This window comes from Saccopteryx leptura, chromosome 5, assembly GCF_036850995.1.
Source record: "Saccopteryx leptura isolate mSacLep1 chromosome 5, mSacLep1_pri_phased_curated, whole genome shotgun sequence".
Lineage (NCBI taxonomy): Eukaryota > Metazoa > Chordata > Mammalia > Chiroptera > Emballonuridae > Saccopteryx > Saccopteryx leptura.
Window position 1 is genome coordinate 213,792,863 of NC_089507.1, and position 25,978 is coordinate 213,818,840.

The window sequence follows — 25,978 nt, forward strand, 5'->3', positions numbered from 1 at the left end:
ACCGCGTGGGAGACATGTTAACCCGTAGTTAGACCTGGCAAGGGACTAATGTCAAGAATCAAGTAACATCTCCTCAAGTCAAAGAGGATAAATTAAAAAACAAACAAACAAAACCCAGGAATGCAAATAATAAAATGAGCAGAAGGTCAAAAAATTTAAAAAACAGTTAACAAAATCATGACGAGAGGCTCAAATTTCACACTAATTAGAGAAAGTCAAGCTAAAACAAATATCAATAGATATCACAAACTCCACATTAGACTGGCAAATATTGGAGAGATAGAGTTATGTCCTGAATTAGGTTTGCCTCCACCCCTCCTCTCCCAGCCCCAGCAATTAATATATTGAAGCCTTAACCTCCAGTGTGATGGTATTTGGAGATAGAAACTTGAAGGAGGTAATTAAGGCCAAATTCACTCATAAGGGTGGGCCCTAATCCCATAGGCTAATAAGAGAAAGAGACACCAGAGTACATTCTCTGTGTGCACACAGGGGAGAGGCCATGTGAGGACACAGCAAGAAGCCAGGAAAAGAGGTTACACCAGAAACCAGCCCTGTGGGCACACTTGATCTTAGAATTCCAACCTCCGGAACCATGAGGAAATGTCTGTGGTTTAAGCCCCTCGGTCTGTGGCATCTTGCTATGCAGCCCATGTAGACTGGTAGGGATGGATACCCTCCCGTGTGGGGAATCACGGGGAGCTGGGCATACGTGTTATTACTGCAGTGAGTGCAGACTGGCACAGACATTCTAGAGTGCCATCTGGCTGTCCCAGTTAAATGGCATTTGCCATCCGCCTTCCGGGTGTATCCCAGGGACCCAAGGACAGTCTCCCAGGGGTCCTAACAGGGACACCTGCAAGGGTGTCCATATCAGAGGAGTTTATAGTGGTGGGGAGCGTCCATCCCTAGGGAAATGGCCAAGTGGCGGTGAAGTGGATGAGTCTCACGGACCTCTCTGTGCCAGTCTGAAGCCACAGACGTCAATAGTGTTCACTGAAACCAGTCAGTAGCCACGAGATCTATGTGACAACGCCATTTCCATAAATCAAAGCTCTGTGGGTTTTACAGGATCAGGACATATTTAAACACACACACACTCTGCAGTGCCTGGCGAGGAAGAGGGAATGGCAGTCAGATTAAGAGGTAAAAAGGAAAATAACATAAAATCAAATAAGAGAGGAGCCTTGCCATTATTCCTGAGAATGCCAATGTGTTATGAATTGATGCATGCTCGAGTCCACCTTGTTGTTTTTCTTGAGGTTCAAGAAAAAAGAATGAAAGGGGATACATGACTAACCCGAGGTCATCCAGCAAAGAAAGGGATGAGGCCCAGGTGCTGCCTTCTCCACCCACCCTGCGACGGCGGGCAGAGCAGAGTGCAGCTTAGCTTACGTCTCACCAGGGTGCATTTGCTGTTCACGTGGGCCTCGGTCCGGCCCGGCAGGGGCTGGTTGTGCAGGAACAGCAAACTGAGGAAGACTGGGACCTCAACAGTGGGTGCATCTTGGGTTCTGGGCCCTCAGGTGTCAAGAAGGGTCAGATGGCTGCGAGGGTGGCCACTGGGACATTGACCTCGAGGTTTTCTGTGGGACGATTGCACTAGAATCCGCCCTCAGAGTGCTGCGGAGAGGTGTCCTGACGAGCTCCGGCAGCTGCTCGCATGGTGTTGGGGCAGGTTGAACCCTGCAGGGCGGCCAGGGCTCTAGCAGGAGGCCTTGTTGCTTGGAGACAGCCAGGAGAGCCCACTGTTGGGTCATCCAGCAGGAGTCCTGTCCCAAACCCTGCCCAGGCTGGATGTTGGTGACTCTTTGGTGAATATATAAATGAATGAATATATGAGCCAGATGGCAAATCCCAGGCTTTCCAATTAGACTAGGACTTTCTTAAAGGGCAAGATCATTCTCAATGCTTTCCCTGATGCTTGTTTGCATCATGGGCTAGGGATCATTTTTTGAGTGACTAAACGACACTACGTGAATGAGTGAAGATGGCTGATTTCTCAGGCCCTTACCTGATGATCAGTTACTTGAGGGGAAGTGGAGTCTAGTTAATCCTGGCGTGTCCAGTGCCTCCCATGTTTACCATGATAGTTACTAATGAATTCTTGTTAAATAAAACAAACGAATGAAAGAATGAATGAATGAATGATGAGTTGTGAGCACAGCATACAGTGAAGGGGGACAGGAAGTCTTGAAGCCAAAGCATTAGGTTTCCCTTGTAGCTCTGGGGTTGAGAGTCAGAGTTTAGTTCAAATCGCCCTGTCCTCACCATCTCCGGAAGTGGTGCCACAATCCACCCAGTTGCTCCAGCTTCAGCCCTTGGGATCACCTTCTACCTGTCTCCTCACCTCTCATGCCCCATCTATTAGGAAATTCTGCCAACACTGTCAGAATGTGACCACATCCAACAACTCCACCTCAGCTACCATCTTGGCCCAAACTATTACAGGGGCGTCCTATGTGGTCTCCCAGCTTCCTGAACTATTACAGGGGTGTCCTATGTGGTCTCCCAGCTTACTGAACTATTACAGGGGCGTCCTAGGTGGTCTCCCAGCTTCCTGAACTATTACAGGGGCGTCCTATGTGGTCTCCCAGCTTCCTGAACTATTACGGGGGTGTCCTATGTGGTCTCCCAGCTTACTGAACTATTACAGGGGCGTCCTAGGTGGTCTCCCAGCTTCCTGAACTATTACAGGGGCATCCTAGGTGGTCTCACCACTTCTTTTCTTGACTCCCTACAATCTCTGTCACACAGCAGCCTGAACAATGGTTTTAAGACAGAAGTCAGACTATGACGCTTCTTCTGCTCAAAACCCTCCAAAGTTTCCACTGCAAACAGAGTAAAAGCCAATATTCTTGCAGTGGCTCTGGGCCCTGCAGGGTCCCCTGCTGTTCTCTCTGACCTCACCTGCTGCCACTCTGTCCCTCATCCACTCCCCTGCAGACACACGGGGCCGGGAGTCTGGACCCCACAGTTTATAGCTGCTGGGAGCTCTGAGACAAAGGGACTCTTCACTCCCCCAGGCTGCGGAGGGTGTGCGGGGGTCCTTGGCAGATTTCACAGCAACCTGGGAGGGCACCTTGGGCACTTGGCTTCTAGTTTCATAAGAGATCATAACACATGATGGTTTTTCAATTTGAGGTCTTCTCTCAGGGTTCACACTCTCCTTGGGGATGATTGTAGAATATCTTTTACTTTGAAATGTACTTTTCTAGTCTTTCTGGTCATGTGTGACCCATTGGGATTTTGTTGTTGGGCTTTTTTTTGGTCAAGAAAGTTGGAGCCGAGTGGCCACTGTTGGGAGAAACAAATCTGTTGTCCTTGGCTTTCTGGAGGGCTGAATGTGGGGTGGCGGGCCGTCCTTTCCACCCCGTCACAAGGTGTGGTTCCTGCGGTCCCCAAGTTTACAGGAAAGATGGTGTGGAGGGTGTAGACTTTCAGAGCCTGGGGCCTGACAGGGTCGCAGGAAGGCACCGCTCACGGGGACGCCCTGGATGTACAGCCAGTTTGATTTTCGATCAGTCGGCATCAAGAGCGTGGGTTCCTGAGTCAGACAGACCAGGATGCAGACCCCGGCTTGCTCTCTCTTGCAGATGCAGCTTCCAGCTCTGTGGAAGGAGCACCATCTCAGTGCAGAGTTCAGGGCTGTGGTGAGGTTTACAGGGAACCACACTCGGGCCAAGCCCGGCGTCCATGTTGCTGTGATGGCTGCCGACCTTGTCCTCGCCCTCCCTGCTCTGAGCCTCTGCTTCCTCCTCTGTAAACACTGGAGGAGTGAGCAACGCCCCTCCTGAGCAGCACCTACAGCGCTTCCCACGAGGACCATAGTGCTGACGCTGGCTTGGGGGACCCTACTCACAGGGCTACGCTGGCTCAGCGTGAAGACGGAGATGCCAGACCCCGAAATCCACTCCTCAGCAATCTCCTTTTCTATATTAAGTATCTTTTCTTAGAATAAGCTTCTTTACCTTTTGGGGGAGTATTTTTTTTAAAAAATGTGTTGAAAAATTTGGTGTGTCTGTTCAGAAAAAAATATGGATTAAGTCAAAAAATGTTGCTCACAGCTGCAGGCTTCCTTCCCATGGTCCTCTGAAGATGTGCCCTTAATCACAGGTTAGAACTCCAGTTCTCCTGGGTAAGTGGCTTTCCAGAAGATTGATTCAAATAAAAATGTATTTTCAACCATTATTTCCTGTGGGCCAGCTCCGTGCCAGCCCCCGTGCTTGGCTCTAGCATCCTGTGTGTCCAGTAGCTTGTAGTCCAATGAGACAGTCAGAGCCAGAGGAAATAGACAGATCATTACAAACCGTATTCCGGGGAAAAGCTTAGTTAATTATGTCTCTCCTACCACACAAAAAGCTGGTTTGCGTCTTTGGTGCCTAGCACGGGGCCTGACACCCAGTAGACGCTCAGTGAATATTCTGTGGATGACTGTCCTCAATGTTCCTCACAAGAATCCTGTGAGATGGGTATGATTACTGTCCCTATCACACAGATGAGGAAGTCCAGAATCAGGGAGCTAACAGAGCTAAGAGTTGAACCCAGATCTGTGGCTGCAGACACACCTTTTGTTTAGAGGCAGCAGAAACAGGGGGTGTGCTGAACAGGGGTGTGAGAGCCGGCCCCAGGGGCGGGAGTGGAGGGTGAGGTGCAACAATGGCTCCTGCCGCTCTGCGTTGGCCCAGAGCGCGGCTCCTGATCATAGAAAGGGTCAAGTCAGTGAAACAGGTGCGTCCCGTGGGGAGCGCTGAGGTTTGTTAGAGCCGGACCCAGACTCTGAGCAGCAGAGTCTGGAGCCAAGGGAGGCAGAACTTAGACATGTCCACAGCTTTCAACTCCCCTTCCCTTTTGAAATGCGTTGTTTTCTGCTGGGAGCTGCACTCTGTCCTGCAGTTTATGTCGGGTGTGTTCCAGCTTTCATGGTGGGCAGTAGCGGAGCCACCAAAGTATAAATAAAAAGATAGATTTAACTATAGTAAGTTGTTTTATAAAGATTTATTCTGCCAAACTTAGCAAAAATCCGACATAAAGTACTTGGTAAGTAATTATTATTATATGCTTTAACTTGCTGTCACTCTGCTTTATAAATTTTAAAAAGTAAAGTGACTTCCCTGCTTTATAAATCACCATTATTACTGTGGAACGGGTGGGCGGTTAGAAAATGTTACTACTAACAGAGATACAGAAGTGGGCGGTAGGTATACAAAGGTGGACTGCCCCTGGTCTGGAGGTGTATACATCAACTACGGGCCTTCAGGATGGGAGAGGGAGCCCGCATGGCTCCAGGGGATGAGCACCCATTAAAGAAGGAAAGAAAGGAGAGGAAAAGGGCTCGCTCAGTGTGTCTTCCCTTCCCCTGCACGAGGCCAGGTGTTTATCCTCTTCCTCACAGGTGTGGGGGAAGGGAGGAAATACAAGTTTCTTCTCCACTTCCACTCAAAACTCAGCACAAAATTTCTCTATGTATACCACAATGCTGTCGTCCATCCTGAGTTGGTGCAGATCACACACAAGTATAAAACATATATTTACAAAATCTCTCTGTATGCTTAGCCCAAATTATAAATTGCCCTTTAAGCTTCCTGGTAAAAGCGGGATTCCTACACAGTATGTCTCGGCAAGTCAGGAAACTTTCACATTTCTCTCCCCTCACTCTCTACAGAAAAGAGAGGACAAGAAACCTGACTCCTCCTCCTAAAATATTAATATTAATTTTTCTATTCTTTGGTACCTTGCCACACATCCATGGCTCATTCTAGCAAGTTGGCCCTGGGCACTAAGGACGGCACCATGGCCTTGCCTCACGCGTTAAAATAGCTTGCTTGCCGAGCAACAAACAACGGCCCCAGACGGGCAGAGCATCACCCCATACAGGTCTTTCTGGGTGGATCTCGATCAGGGCACATGTGGGATTCTGTCTCTTTCTCTCTCTGCCTCTCAGTTCAAAAAAATAAAATAAAATCTTGGCTCTGCCACTAAGCTTGGGGAAAACGGTGGACTGCTTTGGCCTCACTATAACGTGGGTGCCCGGAGGGCAGCTGGCTAAACATCTGGTGCCAAAGGAACTCAGGACTGGAGTCAGGCATGTGAACCTCACATTACTGCTTGATGACTGTGTGACTCTGGCCAAGGCATCTGAGCTATCTAACCTTCAGCCCTGAGTCTGCCTCAGTGAAATGGTCATGATTGTCCCTGTGGCTGGCAGTTTTGGGGTTTTCTCTGCCAGACATGGTGGGTGCATGGCCATCAGAAGGGACAATCACCCTCACAGAACTGGGCCTGTCCTGCTCACCTCCATTTCCATGCCTCCCTCCTGAGGGGTGCAGGCCTCCCCAGATTCCCAGGCTCAAAGCTCCTCGGCCCCAGCACCCCATTATTCCAGCCTGCTGTGCCTGGGGCTCCCTTCTCTCTGCCTCCAATCCCCTCTCTCTCCATTTTAGTGGGGGCCACCCCTCACCAGCAGGGTGTTCCTGGATGGGTGCAGCCACGATCACCTCCCTTCATTCATTCCTTAAACAACTGTCACAAATATTTATAGAGCACTTAATGTGTAACAGGACCTGGGCTGGGTACTGAGTACATAGCTATGAGCAAGAGACACAGTCACTGCCTTTTGAAATTTTAATCCTCGTTCAAGAGATAGGCCACGAAGGTAAATAACCAATGGCAGGTGGAGGGCGATGAAGGCCGTTTTATCAAGATAAAGAGTGAGTGAGGGGGCTAATCAAGAGGACCCGTCTAAAAGTAACCCTTAGAAATAAACCGGAATGAAGAAGCATGTGAAGTAAGAGGCATGCGGGTGGGGAGGGGGGCTGGTAAGGTCCTGAGGAAGGAAAAAAATTGTTGTGTTTGAGAAAAAGCACAGGTCCTGCATGGCCAGGTGAGCAAGACGGCAGGTGAGGCCGGGCCCTGCAGGTATCGGGGGCTGTGGTACGGAGTTTGGGTTCTAACCAAGGACAGTGAGAAACACGCGGAGAATGTTGAGCGAGAGGGGAGTTAGGCCCCTTGGGCTGCCCCAGGGAGAGGTCTATAGAGAGGCCAAGGTCATGCTGGAAGCCTGGAGAAACTAGAGTGTCTCCAGACAGGCAGTGATGGTCACCGGGACCTGGAGAAGGTGACAGAGGAGGATGTGTTTTACAAGCAGAGACAACATGACTTGCTGATGGTTTCTATGTGGAGATGAGGGGTGGAGGCCATCAACTGCGCCTGAGGTTTGTGCTTGGGCAGCCTGGTAGGTGGTGGGGTCACCTGCCGAGCGGGGCAGGCGTGGTGTGGGAACAGGCCTGTGGTCTGGGTCTGCGTCTGGCTGTGCGTCACAGAAATCGGTATAACCGTGTGGAGTGTCAGGACACTCGGGACAGCTGTGAGGACTTGCAGCCAGGGCTCCCAGTGGTGGCCCTTGCTCACAGAGCGTCTATAAAAGGCTCTGACTTCAAACGCACTGCCAGGCCCTTGTGACAGGTGGCCGGCCTTGTCTGTCAGCCCAAGGCCTTGCTACCTGGTTTCCGTCCCCCCTGCGGGACCTCTGCTCTTTCTCTGTGTAGCGCCAACATCACCAACATTCAGCTGGACTATGGCGGGATCCAGATGTCTTTCCACAAGGAGCAGGTCTCGACAAACATCTCACTTGATTTTGACATTGACTTGAGACTGGAAGTCATACAGACAGAGGGTCTGGGGTCCCTTCTGCTCACTGGGGACCTGGGAGCTGGGCTGTGGGGTGGGGAAGAAAATGTGGCCACCTGTGGCACCCAGTTTTTTCTAACCCCGACCTGGTTTGAAACTCACTCGCTGTGTGACCTTGGATAAGTCACTTCATGCATCTGAGCCTTAGTTCCTGCAACTGAAATGTGGATGGCAACCATCGGTCTGTGGAGGCAGATCATTTGCTCGTTTAAACCTGTGTTTAATGACGTGGACAAAAGGAAAGTGGCTGCCAGAGGGAGGGGGTGAGGGGAAGGGAGTAAAGAGGGACAAATATAGGGAGAGGGGAAATGATTTGACTTTGGGAAATGGGCACACACCACAACAAACAGTTCGATGTTCATCTGAAATTTATGCATTGTGTTTGATCTATGTCATGCCATTAAATTTCATTTCTAAGAGAAAGAAAAAGAGCAAAGCAATTAAAAGAATGAAATAAAACAAACCTATGTGAGTTCACCACACTGATTTAAAAAAGGAGAGACAGTATGAATAAAAAAGATTCTTCCAATAAAAAAGGGGAAACACTGTATCTCATCACCCTTCCCTTCCTTTAACATTCTATAAGGTCCACTGTCCCCAAGGAAAAGGGGGCTACAGCTAAACAGTAAAACTATTTTTAAAAAGAGGAGTAAACTCTTAACTTTTGCATTCCCAAAGGCCCCCCAATTTGGTCTGTATAAAGGATTTTCAGAAGCCACAGTGGCTAATAGCAGTTTTCTCCTTAATCACTGCCCGCAGGATTTACCATGCGGGGGTGTGGCGCCCCTCCCCTCCGGGCCGGTTTGTTGAAAGGACTCCGTGTGGACAGCGCTGTCCACGTGGAGAGCCACTCTTCATGTTGACTGCCTCCACCTCCTGCTCTTTCTCTGTCTCCTGTCCTCTCTCTCATCCCCAGAAGGCCCTTCAATAACAAGACTGTGAAGACACATGCACGCATGAGCCTCGCTGTGGAGTTCTGGCTGGAGAAAGACGAGTTTGGCCGGAGGGATCTGGTGATAGGCCATTGCCTCGTGGAGACGGCAGTGTCCACACCACGGTCCTCACTGAGTAAGGTCCCCACTGCTCCTCCTCAGGGCTGGGCTTCTTCCTGTGGCCACATGTCCTCACCACCTCCTGGGTGAACTTTCTGCAGGACCTGGTCCTCCTGCCTCCCGGGAACTCCTGGCGGCCCCCCCCCCCCCCGCTCCCCTCGCTCCGTCCTGCGCTGTCCCAGCTCCTGGGTTGCTGCCTGGACCATTGCAGGAGCGTGCTCCGGTGGCCCCTGGCTGGACCTCACCTCCTTCACTCTGTGCTCCGGCAGCAGAAGTCACTTTCTAGTCCGATATCTGGCCGTGTCCTCCAGCCCCAGCCCCACTCCTCCCAGGGGTCCTCCAGTGCCCTGTGGATGAAGAGCCAACTCCTGGACGTCACTCTAGGCCCCACTTGTCCTCTCCGCTGCCCCACCCTGCTCCACGCTGCAGCCCTCTGCCCCGTAGTCTCTCTGAAGGACCCGCCCCTCCATCAACACACCGTGTATTTTCACACAGCTGTGCCTTTGCACATGCGGATCCTTTGGCTGGGTTGCTCTGACCTTCTTAAGGCTCCTTCTCATCACTCATTCATTCAACAAATGTTTACTGAGAACCTACTATACCAGGCCCAGCATGCTTGATTGTAGGGATACTACAAAAAAATAAAAAATCCATAGCTAAATGAAGACCTACACCCTGGCCGACCAAGTCTGTCAACCTCAACAGACAGTGAGTCCCTTGGAGGCAAGACTTAGGTCTGATTTCTCTCCGTAATTCTATTTTTTTTATTTTTTATTTCAGATACAGGGCGAGAGTCAGAGAGAGGAATAGATAGGGACACACAGAAAGGAACGGAAAGAGATGAGAAGCATCAATCATCAGTTTTTCATTGCAACACTTTAGTTGTTCGTTGATTGCTTTCTCATATGTGCCTTGACCGTGGGTTTTCAGCAGACCGAGTAACCCCTTGCTCGAGTCAGCAACCTTGGGTCCAAGCTGGTGAGCTTTTTCTCACACCAGATGAGCCCACGCTCAAGCTGGCAACCTCGGGGTCTCGAACCTGGGTCCTTCCGCATCCCAGTGCAGCGCTCTATCCACTGCGCCACCGCCTGGTCAGGCTCTCTCCGTAATTCTAAAATGCTGAAAACAGCAAAGTTCTCAGGGACGTCCGTCCATTCACTGATTCATCAGACAGTCACCGAGTGCCTAGGTCACGCCAGACATTCGAGGACAGGGCGGTGCAGGGGAAGACAGGGGACTCGGGGGCTCTGCTGACCTGGTTCTGACCTCATCGATGCTAACTAGCTGTGTGACCTCGGACAGGTCACACTGCTTCTCTGAAGAGCCCCTTCGACTGCGCCTGACCACAGTGCCTCTTGTTCAACAGGGCCAGCTGCGGAGTCAATGTGTAACCTGTATCCAACACAGAGCACTTGGTACTATTTCGCCTGTATTTATCTGTTCTGTACCTCTACCTCTCTCCCCAGAGATATCGCACCCAAGATGAAACATTTTCTCAACGATTTCAGACAAAAACTGGAGAAAGTTATCCCACATATGACAGAAGATCAGGTAAGCTGGAGAAATATATTTTGGCCTCGGGCATCCTTCGCTCTGAGGGTCAGGGTATATGCATCTTGGAAGTTTAGCAAAGAGTTTCATACCCTGGGCTTTCAAAACCTGAAAAACTTCAATTAAAATGGTCAGTTCTGCCACCTTCTGGCTGTGGGTCCTCGGGGAAGTGACGCCGTCTCCCAGAGCCTCAGTTTCCCCATCAGTAGCGCGGGAACGATCCCAGTCCCCATCTCCTAGAGATGTCTGAGGATTGATTCGGGCGGTAAGACATGGGAGTGCTGCGTGCATGGCACCAGCGGGCAGTTGGACTCAGAACAGGGAAGCTGAGCTCCTTTTCCCGCGATTCCCTGTGGGAATCCCATGGAGGATGGAGTCTAAGCTTCCAGCCACGGGCCCGGTAGCTTCCTGTTCCCGGCTCCTGACCTGGCCCTTCTCTCTGTGCTGCCCATCCAGGTGTGTCCTCTGACGGGTGAAATCCTCCGGCAGCTGGACGTGAAGCTGGTGAAAAGCCTCATGGGTGAGTGTCTGCGTCCATCCAGGGAGGACTCAGGACGGGTACATGGCAAACAGAGGTGCCCAACGGGGGCTCCCAGCGAGACCTACTGAGGGTGAAGTGTCCGTACTTTAGAGGTGACAACGTTGCTGTCCTCCAAGAGAGCTGGGACAACAGAGGGCATGCCTACAAGCAGCCTGGGCCTCCTCAAGTCACTCACACCTCCAAATTACCAGAGATTATAGCTTCTGCACTCGACCCTTTAGGGAGCACACGGGCACCACCCCAGACCTGAGACCGCCCACTCCAGTTGCAGTTTAACAGACCCAGTCCCCGCCCCCAGGGAGCCAGCCCTGTCTGGTGAATGGACGACAACCGGAAGTGAAGGCTTAGCTATCATGTGGAAAGGGTTGTGATAGGGCTGCTCTGGGCACCTGCCCTGGGTGGGCATGGCTGGTGCGTCTTCTCCACTGTGGGCCCGGGAGGTGGCGCAGCGTACAAGCAGGAGCCTGAGGCTGACCCTTCTCCTTGCAGAGCAGGGTGCCGCGCATGCGCTCAGCCAGCTGTGAGCCCGGCCGGCCCTCCGCGCGCCTGGGTCGGGTGCTCCGCTGCCGACTGGTGACCAGAGGAGATTCCAGGTCTTAGAGCGATGCTGCCGCTGCCCTGAAAACCTTTCCCACAGACCCTCTGGACATCCCGTTTTCTTCCATAATAAATTGTAGCTCTGAAGGCTGCAGAGGTCCCCCTGCCTGGGCCCGGAGTCCGGGTTCCAGGAGTAAAGACCTGACGAAGGCGTATCCTGAGACAGAATATACCTGGGTTGGCTCAACAGCCCAGAAATCCCAGACAAAACTTGCTCTTCCTGTATTTTGCAGCCGGAAGCCCGTCCACAGATGTGCTCATCAATGTAGAGAGGGTCCTGTTGAGATTTCCCATTCCCTCATTCATAGAACCCACATGTATGGAGCAGCTACCATGTACCAAGCCCTTTGCTGAGCTCCAAGGGAGTGTCAGCGGAAGAGAGTAAGCGCTGGCATCAGACATATCTGAGTTCAGGTTCAGTTTGTCCCAACGAGAAGGTGCGTGAAGGTCTGGACCAAGCACACGGGGTTCCGTGCCTTCCACCCCCCACCAGAGGGCGGGCACAGAGCGCAAGCTCAGCGGGTTGCTGTGGTGAAATGAGCGAACGTCTCCTGGTCTTAGAATTTACTAGCTGGGTTTGGGACAAGGCACTTGACCTCTTGGTCTTCCTCACTTGCGAAATGGGACTGGAAAAGCTTACAGGGTGTGGAGCATCAGGAGCCTTCACGCTGCTGGTGGAGGGGAGTTGTGCCACAGCCTTATAACACTGGGCGGCAGCTGCATCTCCTGAAGTTCAACATGTGACACACACCGCCTCTCTAAGGTTTGTGTGCAACAGAAACACGTGCGCGTGGGCAGCACGAGACATCTACAGGATTGCTCGTAGCAGCAGTGGTCATATGGCCCCAAAAAGCTCCCTAAAGGCCCTTTAGAAGAATGCATAAACAGAGATCTTGGGGGATAGTCCCCCAGCAGAATCTCCGCAGTGATGAATATGACCTACAGCTACACACAGTCCCAGAGATGCATCTCACACACCTCATGAAGCCAGACACAGAGCAACTGGTGTCGCAGCCCCACTCACATGACGCTCAGAACAGCAAAACTATGCCGTTAAGAGGTCAAGATACTGGTTACGGCTGGGGAGGGGTCAGTGCCTGGGAAGGGCTCAAGAGAGGTAATATTCTGTTGTTTCTGGACCAGGGTGCCAATCGTGGGGAGGGTGTTCCGTTTGTGACAATTCCTGAGCTCTTCAGTAAGGTGCATTTTCTTCTATAGATTATCTTTTAACAAAAATTGTTTCTAAATAAACATATTTATCATGCAAGATGTTTTTCAGTGTACATGAAAAGCCACTTGCAACATGTTTAGCCTATGCCAAGTCCGTACGGTATGTTATTAGACATCATTTAACTCGTTAATCATTTGGTTAATGACCATTCAATTCTTAAATATGAATTCTCAGCCTCTCTCCCCTGAGGGTAGGGAAAGCGTGCCGAGAAATCATGGGGCAGTTACACACGTATCACCAAGAGAAGCACATGCTTATGAGCCCGTGGCATGTGCCAAGCTCGGTGTCAGAAGCAGCTGACGTTCAGCTTTCATCAGACCCTCACAGCAACCCCATGAGGGACGACCTTATTTTACCCATAAGGACGCGGAGGCTCAGAGAGAGCCGCCTGCCCGAGGTCACCAAGGCACTCAGGCAGCCCGAACCTGGAGCCCACACTCTTCACCACTGTGAATTCCCCTCCAGAGTCTCCCCCCAAAACATACATACACACAGACATACATACACACACACAGACACACACAGACATACACACACACACACACACACGCACTCACACTGGGGAAAATGATGAGATACACATTCAGCTGGATTGAGAAGCTCAAATAAGAAAGGGTCAACATCTCAGAGATGAGAACAGGGCAAGACAGACTCATGTCTCTGTCTTGCAATTCAGACTCCCTAATCCGAAATGCTTCAGCGGGGATTTGCAACCCTACACGCCCATGTTTACACGGATGATTCCCCTTGACAGTCCTGAGGTTGTAGGGTGCTTCCTGCTCATGATTCAAAGAGCAAACATGGGAAGGCTGGGCCCCATCCTCCAGCGAGGTCACCTGGTCTCTTGGTGAAGGCAGCTTCTGTCTGCCTTCTTCCTGACCCCTCTGGGGGTCAGAGGGTGGCTCTGGGGGTGGCTCCTCGGGTTTCCTGCTTTGTGTTCATGAAGTCGTCGACTCATTGTGTTTTCTCCTGGAAAAGCTCACTGTGCTATGGACCTCTGTTATGGGACTGGGGTCCGGGGTAAGAAGTGATATAAGCAGAAATTCAGCCCCAGATGTTTCTCCAGGCCCCGCCTTTCTGCGCCCTATAAAGGCACGCCCTTCCGTTGCAGAGTTCTGACACGGTTCCAGGCACTGGGCTGCGTGCTACATTTGTTTCCCTGTTGAGCCCTCTCCACAGCCCGGGGAGAAAACTGAGGCTAAAAGTGGAAAAGCATCTTGTCCCAAAATGAACCTGGTTACTAGCACGAAAACCAAAGAGCTTCGGGCAACCGTCTGAATTCACTTCTTCCTAGCAGAGGTGGCCCTGGACGGCTGACTATCCTCCGTGTCCCACAGGGTTATTAGAAATCGCATAAAGCTCTCATGTCCCATAAAAAGCCTTTATTATTATCAGCTGTAAAGGTAGGAGGGAAGGTTACTCTCCAAGGGAAGCAGAATTTGTCTTACACAAAAATACCTTTTCGCATCCGAGTCGGGGCACCCAGCTCCCCGTGAACCCTTTTGCCCTCTGTCCCTCAACAAAACCACTGAAAAGCCTCTCCCACTCAGCCCTTGCCCTGACCTCGCTCTGAGAAACAGAACCAATGTCCCGCTCCCGGGTTCTGGAGAAGAGACCTTATGCAGGTCAGAGCTTTTGGAAAAAACTAACTTTGCCCTTCAAACCGAGATCTCTTGAGACACAAAAACCATCGATAAAGGTTCTCAATCGTAGTCAGGTCAGGAGAAAAGGGCACCACCTGCATTTCTGAGAAACACGTTGGGGAGGCACAGACGTTACCAATGTGGGGAACACTTGTCTTCAAATGTCCACGGCGTGTCCTTCCACGGCCTTCGCCCTGCCTGTGGCAATGGGACAGGCAGCGCCTGTGGCTTCATAAAGGGGCAGCTTCAGCAGGAGCGGAGGGAAGGTGCCTGGACCTTTGACGAGTCAGTAGGGACAGAACAGACCACTGCTCACCAGGAAGGGGACGGAGCGGGGACTCTGAAAGGACAGCGTGAGGGTGTTTGGGGGTGATGGAACTATTCTACATTCCGATTATGATGGCGGTGATAAAACTCCATGTGCATTAAAATTTATAGAACTACACACTAGAGGACAAAAAGCCCATTTTGCTGTGGGTTTGTTTGTTTTTTAAGATTGGGATTTGCTTTGTTTTATTCAAAACCCAGGGCATAGGCAGGATACATCAAGAGTATCACAGATACAATGAAATAAAGCAATGTTTCCTGCCCTGAGACTAGAACATTCCCCATGTCGGGTTGGTGGGATGTGAGAGTCCAAGAGAAGCTAGGAGAACACGGTTCTGGTGGGTTGTGGAAAGTGTCCTGTGCTCTGGCTACTCCCCAGGCAAAACTTGTCATAGGACAACAGATGGCACAGTTGATAACACAGGATTCGAGAACAGAGGGCATCTGTGCCCGTGTCCCCTTCCAGAGCCCAGGAGAGAGGCCCACACCCCGGGGAAGGAAGTTTACCTGGGGGGTCTAGGTGGGTCCGAGCAGATGGGCTGGGGTAGACCCCACGGTCCTGCTTGAGACCCAAGGAATTGAGTCACAGCTTCCTCGTCTGTAAAATGAGACTAATAATAGTGTTGATATCCTAGGGATGCTAGGAAGGTTGCACAAAGGTTTGTGGAAACTACCTGTCGATAATAGCGACCACCACTATTATTTCATATGGGGAAACCGAGGCCCAGAAAGGTCATAGGAGCTGTCTAGTATCAAAAGCGAGACTGGGCACAGCTCCCTGAGAACTCAAGGCTTCCTGAACTAAGGCCGGGGCACCCCCTCCCTGACTTCCACACTCAGCAGACAAAGTGGCTTCCTGGTCACTTGTGTCCCCAGACCTCCCTCACTCATGACACAGACGAGACCATCTCAAAGCAGGACACAGAGGGAATGAGAGACAAGAATCATCTACCCACGTTCTCCGTGATCTCCACGTTCTCTGCACCTCTGCATCTGGTGATGTCCGTGATGTACAGTATGAAATACAATATTGACACATCCGGCTTGAGTGAGTCCTTACCTCCTGATCCCTGGGGTCTCCAGTAGGAAATGTTTGCTTTGGAATTTGTGGGATGGACACGGTAAGATGAACAGCTTCTTGTCAGTTTCCCAGCTGTCAATCATTCAGCGCCACGTCTCCCTGGCTATGGGCTCACTCGCTATATATGAAGTCAGCCCCACTTCAGAACCCAGCAGGAATCAACTGACGGAGTCCCAGAGCTCCTCCACTGTCCCCTGCAGAAATCCAGGTGAGCACAACGCAACAACCCTCTCAAACCTACCTTTTTATCAGACACCAAGCGAGACTGAAGCTTTTCGTGAGTGTTGCCCGGTGACAAACTGGTGCTGGCTCTAGCACAGAACATGACAAACAGCAGCTTCAGTGCTGACGAGATGTCCGGAGGGAGAAGGATACACTGGCATAGGTCGTCCGCCAGCTTTCTCCTCTGCTACCCCTGGGTTGTGGCTTTCATGCTCATGCTGACAAAATAGCTGCTGAGCTACTGACATCATGTCTGGCATCCGATTAAGAAAAAGCAAGAGAAGAAAACAAAAACCGGGTCAGCCCACTTTAAGTAACTCTTTAAGAAGACCCAGCCTAAGAAGGTTGGGGAGAGAAGCCTTTTGTTAGGCCCGTTTCTGCTCTCAAAAATGAAAGAGTTCTTTAAAGGGAGAGGGAAGGGTGGGCAGGTGCCCTCAGCTCTCCACGCTTCTATTTCCTGCTCTTTAAAATACATGTAGATACTCGTCTCATAGATTAGGGCTGTTCAAACGGTTTATTGTAGACCCCTCTCTCTGCATCCAAAAATGCCCCTTGGCCACCCTGTCCTCCTTCAGGCTCTGTTAGTGTGTGCGTTTTCCTAAAGGCACTGTCAGAACCAGGGAGGGATGAAGAGAACCATTGACTAGCAAGTCCAAAATGAGCTTCCATTTAGTGGCCCTGGGTTAAGCAATTTTTCAAAATGCTTGTTGAATCCTCACAGTAACTTTATTTATTGAGGTACAAGGTAAAGTACACACAACTTAAAGGCAGGAAAGCTGGGTGCTCACCACTAAATATGAGTGGTCTCAGGGAAAGAATAACCCTGCTCTGAGCCTCAGTTTCTCATCTGTAAATGGAAGTGGAATTGGGATGGTTAGGAATACGTACAGAGGAGTCCCTGGTTTTCCCCCACCCCCAAACCCTTCAGCTCCATAAAGAATCTCAGACTGACCTTGACACTGACTCGACTTACCTGGGGCCTCCAAGGCACATCCCAAGTGCTGAAGGAATCAGGTCCTCTTCTCATCCTTGGTGGGCTGCCTGCCCTGTTGCCTGCTCAGTGCTGGAATATCTGAATTCCCCGTGGGTCTGTTAGACGGCGTAATTAAAAATATTTGTTAGATTTCAGTCCATTTGCCCTTTTATCTTAACATGCCTTGGTATTCTTTTATTGGATGCTGGACATCATGATGAGAAATTGTAGAGGCTCTGAATGATGTTTTCTTGTTCCAAAGAACAGGCTTACATGAGTTTTCTGGCCACCCCAGATTTATGCTCTGGGGACACCCTCTCAGAGGATGACCCCCACTACCTACGCTCTCTGCTCTGCCCTCCCCCAGGTGCCTGACCCAAGATGCTGAGGATCTCCGGCCTCTTCCTGCTCCTCTGTGGGCTACTTGGTCCATCCACTGCTCAGCAGTCCTTGCCCAAGGTCCCCGAAGGTGAGACTGTCCTCTCTTGAGTCATGCCCGGCCTCGTCAGACCCATAGGTCTCTCCTAGAAATCCAAGCCATGAGCCAATGCCAGTTAAGTTTTGACTAGCGTCGTGCCCAGCATAGAGTTAACACCAATAATCGTTAGCTATTCTGATTGTCACTACATAACTGTATTAAATCTCTTCCCAAGATCCTCCTCTTTCCTGTCTCTGTGCCCTGCTCCCTCTGCTAAGATCCACCATCCAAGACCCCAGCCCTACCTGGACCGGCCATGCCCACTTCCCCCACACTCACTCCCCTCCGGCCACACGAAACATTCCCCAGAACCTTTGCAGGCGCTGTTTCCTCTGCTTAAAACAGCCTTCCCCTTACGATCCATAGGGCGCCCTCCCTTCCTCAGGTCTCGGCTAAGACGTCAATTTTGCAGAAAGACCTTCCTCGACCTGAGACCTGAACTAGTGCCCTCCGCCTGCCCTCTGGGTGCTCAGCCTGCCCGTGCTCTTCCCTCCTCCGCAGAGCGCGCGCCCCTCGGAATGCACCGCTATAGCCGCAGTGCTTAGAACATTGACACTTCTTTCCAGGCCCCTTGGCAAATAGTCTCCGCCCAGAGACTCTCCTGGTGACACCCCATCACCCCCACACCCCATCTTCACCCCTAGGGCTCCTGCCTCCTCACCAACCACCAGCCTGTCGGCTCCGTGTGGGCGGAGGGTCCTCCGGTTTCCACCCACGCAGCCCCGCCCCCTTAGCACGGCTCCTGCACATAGGAGACCCCATAAATATCTGCTCAGCTAAACGACTGTGTCTAGAACCTGGGGCGCCGCCACGCAGGCCAGGGAGACCTGATGAATGAGAAGTAAACGCGCCACGTGTGGGTCGTGTTCAGAGGTCAAGGTCGTGTCCGGGAATTTGGGGCATCTGACCGTCAAACTAGGTTTTGAAGCCCATGTTTCTTTCTCAACTTTAACCCAAGGACCCCCAGGCGCGGACGTTCCCTCCAGCCCGGAGACCCCTAACGTAGGAGGATCATTGAAGGAGTTCCTCGGCAACAAAATAAAATCCATGAAGTTTGGTTCGAGTTTCACCAACGGAAACAGACGATATGCGTGAGCGCTCTCTGATCACTCTGCCCCAGGCCCAGGCGGTCCTGGTTCTGTGGGGGTGTTAGAGCTCCCCCCACATTGCCTGACATTGCAGTCCCTCCATGACTCTTTCCAAAGTCACTGCCTATGAGAAGCCTTCCTGACTACCCTGTCTAAAATTCTAACAGTCCCTCCAGCTCAGATGGCCAGACAGCCACAGGTTGGGAGAAATTCCCATTGGGGGCGGAGGCAGCGGCTGAGCAGCAGGGAAGACAGGGAGGGGCTCAGGCTCTTTGTTGGGGAAAGGATGGCTGCCCGTCAGCTGGGCCAGCCCCTCCGGTCTCTTCCCCTCCCTGCGCCTCTGTGAAAGGGAGGAATCCCAGAGGACTGCTGTGAGGAATAAATGAGATAACACCTGTAAAGTGCTGACACAGCTCCCTGCGCTCAGTACGCTCCCAATCAGCTGTAACATGAACAGCAACCTCAACAGAGCTAATGTGATTATAATCGGTGCTCTCTGAACACCAGAACACGGACATCCAAGACTCAAGGGCTGACTTCCACCTTCACCCCGACCGCCACCTCGTCCTTCCCCAACCCGGGTTGGCTTAGCTAATGACATCCATATGCTCTGGCCCTAAACCTTGATGTGGACCGTGGCTCCCCTCTTCCTCTCACGCCCACATTCATGTGTCCGATAAACCTTGTCTGTCCACCTTCAAAACACACCCAGGCCTCAGACAGCTTTCTCCACCATCTCTGGTCATAGCCACACCACCCCTTCACTGAATGACCCAGAGCCCCCTGTTCCCCTTTAAACCCATTCTTCCTCCACTCTGTTCCACTGGGATTTGTACCTCTTTGAATTTCCAGCTATTCTATTGGTTCTCAGAACCAAGCCCAAGATTCTTACAATTGGACCACAAGGCTCCATGAGATCTGGCTCAACCAACTACCTCTCTCATCTGTTCTCCTACTATTCTCCCAACCCCACTGCCCACCAGCCGCACTGAGCTTATTCTGTTCCTTAAACATGCCAGCCAAGTTTCAGCCTCAGGGCCTTTGCACTTACTCTTTCTTCTCCTTTGACCCATCTTTCCCTAGCCATCCTCGTGACTTGTACCTTCACTTGCTCCATGACTCTTTCCAAAGTCACTGCCTATGAGAAGCCTTCCCTGACTACCCTGTCTAAAACTCTACTCTTCCCTAGGTCACTCTTTATTACCCAGTTTTTCACAGACCGACCAGCCTACATCCCATAGGCATCAATTTACTGGGTTTCTCATTTTACACATATACACTATTCCCAAGCATGTGCTGTCTGTGGCTCTAAGTCTTTTACTTATTATGTATTCACTCATTTATTCCAGAGTGCTTGATACTGGCCAAAGGGCTAGACATGGTCATTCTAAGGTGCATTAAAACAAGCGCTTCTTTTTGCTGTGTTCCCAGTGCTTATCACATAGTAGCTGTGTGATAAATCACATGGCTACTGAGGCAGTAATAGTCCTTGCATACACTCAGCTTCCACCTTGCAGGAGACCTGCCTTGCACAACGTCTGGTCACCAGCCTCTGGGGCCACAACCTTCCCTTGTATTGTTATCTCTTCACTCAGGCTCCAGGTGAGAAATGTACGCATCGTAGACCTCACCCTTGAGAACTCCCAGGACAGCAAGGACGCCAAGTTAAGGATAGGACCAGAATTTACCGTATCGGTGAGGTAAGTAACAGCTATAGGTGTCATGCACGGCTCTACCCACTTTGGCACAGGTACACGGGGTACAGGAAGCAACCATAACTCACAGGCGCCCGGGGCCAACTCAGCAAGACTCGCTGTGTGGCTGGAGCAGCGCCTACCCTCCCCGGGCCGGGCCAGCGTGACTTTGCGTGCAGAGTCAGGAGTCCACAGGACACTTGACTGCTTCCAATCTGGGGCCCCTCTAGCAAGAAGAGGAGGTGTTCTACAGGTTTTCTTTCCCTGCTTCATTCAGAAAGCCCCGTCTTTCATTTGTTTGAAAATGAAAATATTGACATCAGCTCTGATTGAGTATGACTTAAGCACAGAATCTGCTCTAGACCCCAACGCTCCGTGTCCCCAATGCTTAGAGATGCTGAGAGATTGCCCACAGGCGTGTTTTGTCTGGTCTGCAGAATGTGCATTCAGAGAGGACAGACAGACTTCCTTCAGTTTATCACTGACTTGCCTCTTCCCTCGAAACCAAGCCCTGGTCTATTCATTCATTTCCACGTCAAGCCTGGACCTCATGGCAATGGGGTTGGGGACCTCTGCAACAATACTTTCCATTGTCCCAGTCTGTCACTTTTGATAAGCCGCGATACTGAGCATCATTTGTCCCCTGAGGCAGACGTAGTAGGTATTAGTCATATACTCTGAAGGCTGATGTCCCTGGTTTAACCGCTTGCTGGATGCATGACTTGGAAAAATCCGTTCCTATTCTCCAATCTTGAATCACCTCTTTTGAAAAATAAGGAAATTATCTCAAAAGAGTCCTTTGGAGGGTCCTATGCACACACGGGGAACCTTTATTTTAGATGAAAATGGGGGTGCTGTGACCTCCGAGGTTCTGAGCTCTAACTCTTCCCTCCCACAGGATCCCGATGTTTGGGCCCTTCACATATCTCGTGCGGGCAGAAGTAGAAGTTGATCTGCACTTGGAGACCTCAGAAGACGGCACACCACGACTTAGCTTGAGAAATTGTAGGCTCGTACCCGGGACCCTAGAGATCGTACCTGAAAATATGTGAGTTCTCTGCCTTCCTCTCTCTCTGGGTCCAGCTGGTTATGATGAAGCCCACAGTGAGGCTTTGCCCAATGATGTCACCCACAGAGCAGTACTTTTTGAAATTACCCTATTGTGTATACAGGGATGTGCATCTTAGAAATAGAACTCTATGTTCACTTAAAAATATTTTGCTTGTTGTAAAGATAATAAGCTCACTGACGTGGAAAGAGGTTCACTGAATGTCATGAGAACAAAGAAAGCAGGCTCACTTGATTATGGGTTGATACTAGGTTATTTCTGATTTTTTATTTATATATTTTTTTTGTTCTTATAAACAATCCTAAATCTTTGATATAGAAGGGTTTTTCGAAAATAGAAATTATTTCCTTATTGTAAGTTTCTAAAATTATTTCAAAAGTATTACCAGTTCTGCAACATTAACCAGTTAAGGTACATAACAATTTTGAGCGTTCGAAATCACTTACTGGATACCTCGCCAATGCAACTGAACTCAGTGACGTGATTCTAGCAGGCACTGGTCAGTTGCATCACATGCCCAACCAGTACAAATTGTTCCAATTTTCACACATTTTGTGTAGAAAATTTCACAGATGCCATTGTTTTCATTTTTTAAAACTTTCAGTAGAGCAAGAATGTCATCTCATCAGTCTTTTTTTTTTAGTCTGTGAGGTAATCTTCATAGAGTAACTATCTTCAGAGGTTTGCCCTTTTATTAACAAGAGTGTTAGTGCTTTCTCTAAAATTTATAAATCTTTTTTACAATCTTCTTTTGTAAGATTTTTTTTTAAATTTAGGCTGATCTCTACAATTAACTGAATCCAACATCATTGCCAATCTATTTTATACCCTGTCTATCTAATTCATGAATTCTTCAGTTTGCTCTACTCCCTGTTGCTCACTGTTTCAGGAAAGAGCAGGTGTGGAATCCTTCCTGAGCCCTTCCTGGTCTGGTAATGTCCTCTTGTCTTGTACAGACACACTGAGAACCTGGCCAGAGAAGGCATCCTTGACCCACAGTCACCTTCCCCAGGGAAAACTCTGTTGACTATGGCTCTCATGTCTTCTGAAAAACTATAGAAATGATTCCTGAAAGTATAGTCTTCACATGTCTTCTGATATGTTGAAGAACATGATTCCTTCCTTTGTGGGAAATCTGAGAGCTTAGGCTGGAAGAGGTAGATCAACTGAGTTATGTGCAAGCTTTTTATACAATAAAGACACAAACCCTTTGCCTGGAACTTAGATTAACTCTGATCTATCAAGGACTGGGGAAGACTTCAGGACCCCAAAGACCACTTTACATGGCTACTTCCTGCTTCTTTCTTATGTCCCCCCAAATGAAGAAGGACATGATACTCTCTTTCCATGAAGGCATGACCATGGGGCTAGGGAGATAAGTTCTAGCAGAGCATTAGCTCATCAGAGAAATGATCATGTGTGCAGGAAAGAAGGAAGTCAGAGCTGACTAGTGCAGCCTGGATAAAGCCAGTGGGCTGGACCTGGAAGGGTGGTCAAAGCTGAAGAAATCATTGCAGAAGACAAGCAAAAGAGCACAGAGAGGGGAGGGGGAGCCAGTGATGAGGGCACGGGTGATTTGAATTATAAGGTCAATTTTAGGAGCTATTAAGAGGTAGATAGCCCTGGCAGATTGGCTCAGCGGTAGAGCGTCGGCCTGGCGTGTGGGGGACCCGGGTTTGATTCCCGGCCAGGGCACACAGGAGAAGTGCCCATTTGCTTCTCCACCCCCACCCCTCCTTCCTCTCTGTCTCTCTCTTCCCCTCCTGCAGTGAGGCTCCATTGGAGCAAAGATGGCCCGGGCGCTGGGGATGGCTCCTTGGCCTCTGCCCCAGGCGCTAGAGTGGCTCTGGTTGCAGCAGAGCGACGCCCCGGAGGGGCAGAGCGTCGCCCCCTGGTGGGCGTGCCGGGTGGATCCCGGTCGGGCGCGTGCAGAAGTCTGTCTGTCTCTCCCTGTTTCCAGCTTCAGAAAAATACAAAAAAAAAAAAAAAAAAAAAAAAAGGGAAGAGGTATATAAGAGCAAAGGGCTGAGGCTGGGTTAGAGCTCTGTGCAAACAATGGCTAAAGGCCAAAATCTACGCTGTTTGGGGTCAACTGCGGAAAGGGGCAATGTCAAGGAAGAAGAGCGTGGGTGAAATTAATCTATTCTACAACCTCATCCATTCTGCATCTAGAGACCCCTCGGCACCAAGACCTGTTGCTAAGGAGGTGGAGCGCCACATGGGATACATCTTCAACAAGATCTTGGCCGAAAGAGTAAGTATGCCAACCCAGACCATGCACTTCAGTCTCTGAGTCCGGAGTCGGATCTTGTTGTGTTGGATTTTCTTAAACTGAAAGGAGATCTTCCAAGAAGGAATCAGCCTCTGTGAGACTGGATGTCAGCTAAGGAGGCCATCCAAGACTCGGTTTCCCTGGCTATAAATAAGTATAAGCAATTATAAAATGAAGAGCTAACATTTACTAAAGCACACAGGCCTGGTGCTAAGCATCTTATGTTAATTTGCTTGTCTCCTTCTCCAAACAGTCTCATACTCTAGGTAGTAATACTGTCCCCATTTCCCAGTGTTTCCCCCAGATTTAAGAAGAAGTTCTGGGGGTAGGGTAAGAGGCTTACTCAAGTGACGAAAATGCCCAATGGCCCAGCTGACATGGGACCCCAGGGCAGTCTGCTCACCAATCCCCTCTTTCCTGTTTGTTCCCTAGGAGGGATGGCCTGGTTTAGAAGAAGGACCTGCCTGGATGACCCTGTGCAGGCTTCATGAGCTGAGTCCTTTCCTTGACTTGTGTATTTCCTTGTCTTGCAGATGTGTTCCTTTTTTAATACGTGGCTCCAGCACATGAGACCCCGCCTGACTAATGAAATATTGAGTAAGTGCGGCCAGAGGGAAGGGGTGGGAGAAAGTTCACACTCCTCCCAGCCCTTTGCCCTTCCATCCATCGTCATCCCTTCCCTCATCCTGACACTACTCCCGCTTCGAAAACTCCTTCCTGCCCTGCAGAGGAAGTAGGGTCTGTAACAGCCGCAATCCTAACAAACTCAGCTCCCATTTCTGGGGGGAGGGGGTGCTGTGTGCCTGCTCAGGCTTAAACCCTCTGCAGCCCTACCACGAGCTAAGTATGTGCAGGTTTCCATTCTCTCCTGGTCCTCAAAGCCTACGAAGCTGAAATATAAACAGAAGCTTCCCTGGGGTGTGTGTGTGTGGAAGAAAAGCTGTCCAAGATGCCCTTGACTCTCCTCTTAAAATGTACGATGCTGCGTTAGGAGGAGAATATTGGTCTGGTGTCAGCCCAGGAAAGCACTGTCTCCTTCAGCCGTCCCTACCGCCCAGTACCCGAAGTTTCTACGTCTGCCAGACCCCCAGCGAGTCGTGCAAGGTGGAATCTCCACAGCTCAGCCCCCAGCAGGAATCTGAGAACCAATAACATTGCTGGGTTAAAAAGAATCTTATTACATTCATTGAATTTTCACTAGTCCAATCACGGGCTGGATGCTAGAGTTTCTAACGTTCCTTTAGATGACTTTTCCAGCAGGCAATTTGCTGGCCGTGGCTGGCATACCTCCATTGACAGGGAGCTCCCTGCTTATAGGGTGGGAAGCTTGAGGCAGGTCATCTGGATGCGTGTTGAAGCTCTCAAAGCTCGGTGCACAGCGTCAGTCCGAGCACATGGGACTGGGCAGCAGGGCCAACACCCTCGCTCTGCCCATCACGGCTGCAACTCTGGAGAGGGCTCCTGGTAAACAGAGAATCTGGCTGCCTTAAGGCCAAAATCCTCCACTGTCTTGTTTTAGGGCGCAAGCTCTTAGGGGATTAGCTTCAGGAGGGAGAAGTTGTTTCCGGTTTATAGGTGAAGAAGCTGAGGCTCAGAACTGTCAGTGAAATAATCGAAGTCAGCTGGTGACAGAAAAGAGCCTTCTACCTCCGGTCTCCAAGCCTCTGACCAGTTCTCTGACCTCGCTCTGTCCCCAGATCCAGCAGGGGAAACTCCTTTGCCTCTCTCATCCTCCTTCGCCCCCACGGTCTAAGGTGTCTGTCTTGTGTTCTAGATCGTTTGCCGGGCACGTACAAGTTCTCCGCCTAGATATCCTCACAGCACAGGAGCCGCATGGGTACCAATCAGGTGAGAGACCAGAGACATATTTTCATGCCTTCAGTGATCTTGGGCATTAGAGTCATTGTAAACGTTTCATTCCTCCTTTCATTCATAAAATTCCAGTGAAGCATCTACAATGTGTTAGACTCTAAGTCTAAGGGATACAACCATGAGCAACACAAAGACTCTGCTCCCCTGGAGCTCGTATCCTCGTTGTGCATACTCACAATGAACTAGGAGTTAAATGCAGGGTCCACTCCATTCCATAAGGTGATGGAATGATGAAGGTAACAACATAGAAGGACGTGAGACACAGCATGACTGGGGTGGCGGAGGAGAAAGGCAAAGGAGCATGTGTAGTGGAGTCCTGAAGGATAAGGTAGAAGACATTATCCCAAGACCCAGGAAAACAACATCACAGACAGGAGAACAAGCATGTGCAAAAGCCCTGAGGCAGGAGTGAGCTTTCCTTGTGGGTGCAAAGAAAGAAGAGCATTGTGGCTGGAGGGTGGAAGGGCTCCGTTATAAAAAGTAGTTTCATAAGGAGGATATCTGGTGAAGAAAGGAAAGGGGGGTCTCTGTAAAAGGAGATGCGATTATTCACTTCGCACATATTGATTTGAAACTGTATTCTGTGCTGAATACAGTC

At 50.3% G+C, this 25,978-nt stretch overlaps 2 protein-coding genes and 1 pseudogene across 2 annotated transcripts in view; all 3 read left to right on the forward strand.

Moving 5' to 3' along the window:
- Positions 1-25,978, forward strand: part of LOC136406650 (BPI fold-containing family B member 1-like) — a 202,438-nt gene that overhangs the window by 114,273 nt on the left and 62,187 nt on the right. The gene's annotated exons all lie outside the window — the stretch shown is intronic.
- Positions 1-25,978, forward strand: part of LOC136405093 (BPI fold-containing family A member 1-like) — a 228,069-nt gene that overhangs the window by 85,991 nt on the left and 116,100 nt on the right. The gene's annotated exons all lie outside the window — the stretch shown is intronic.
- LOC136405673 (BPI fold-containing family A member 3-like) lies at positions 6,876-12,442 on the forward strand (annotated as a pseudogene).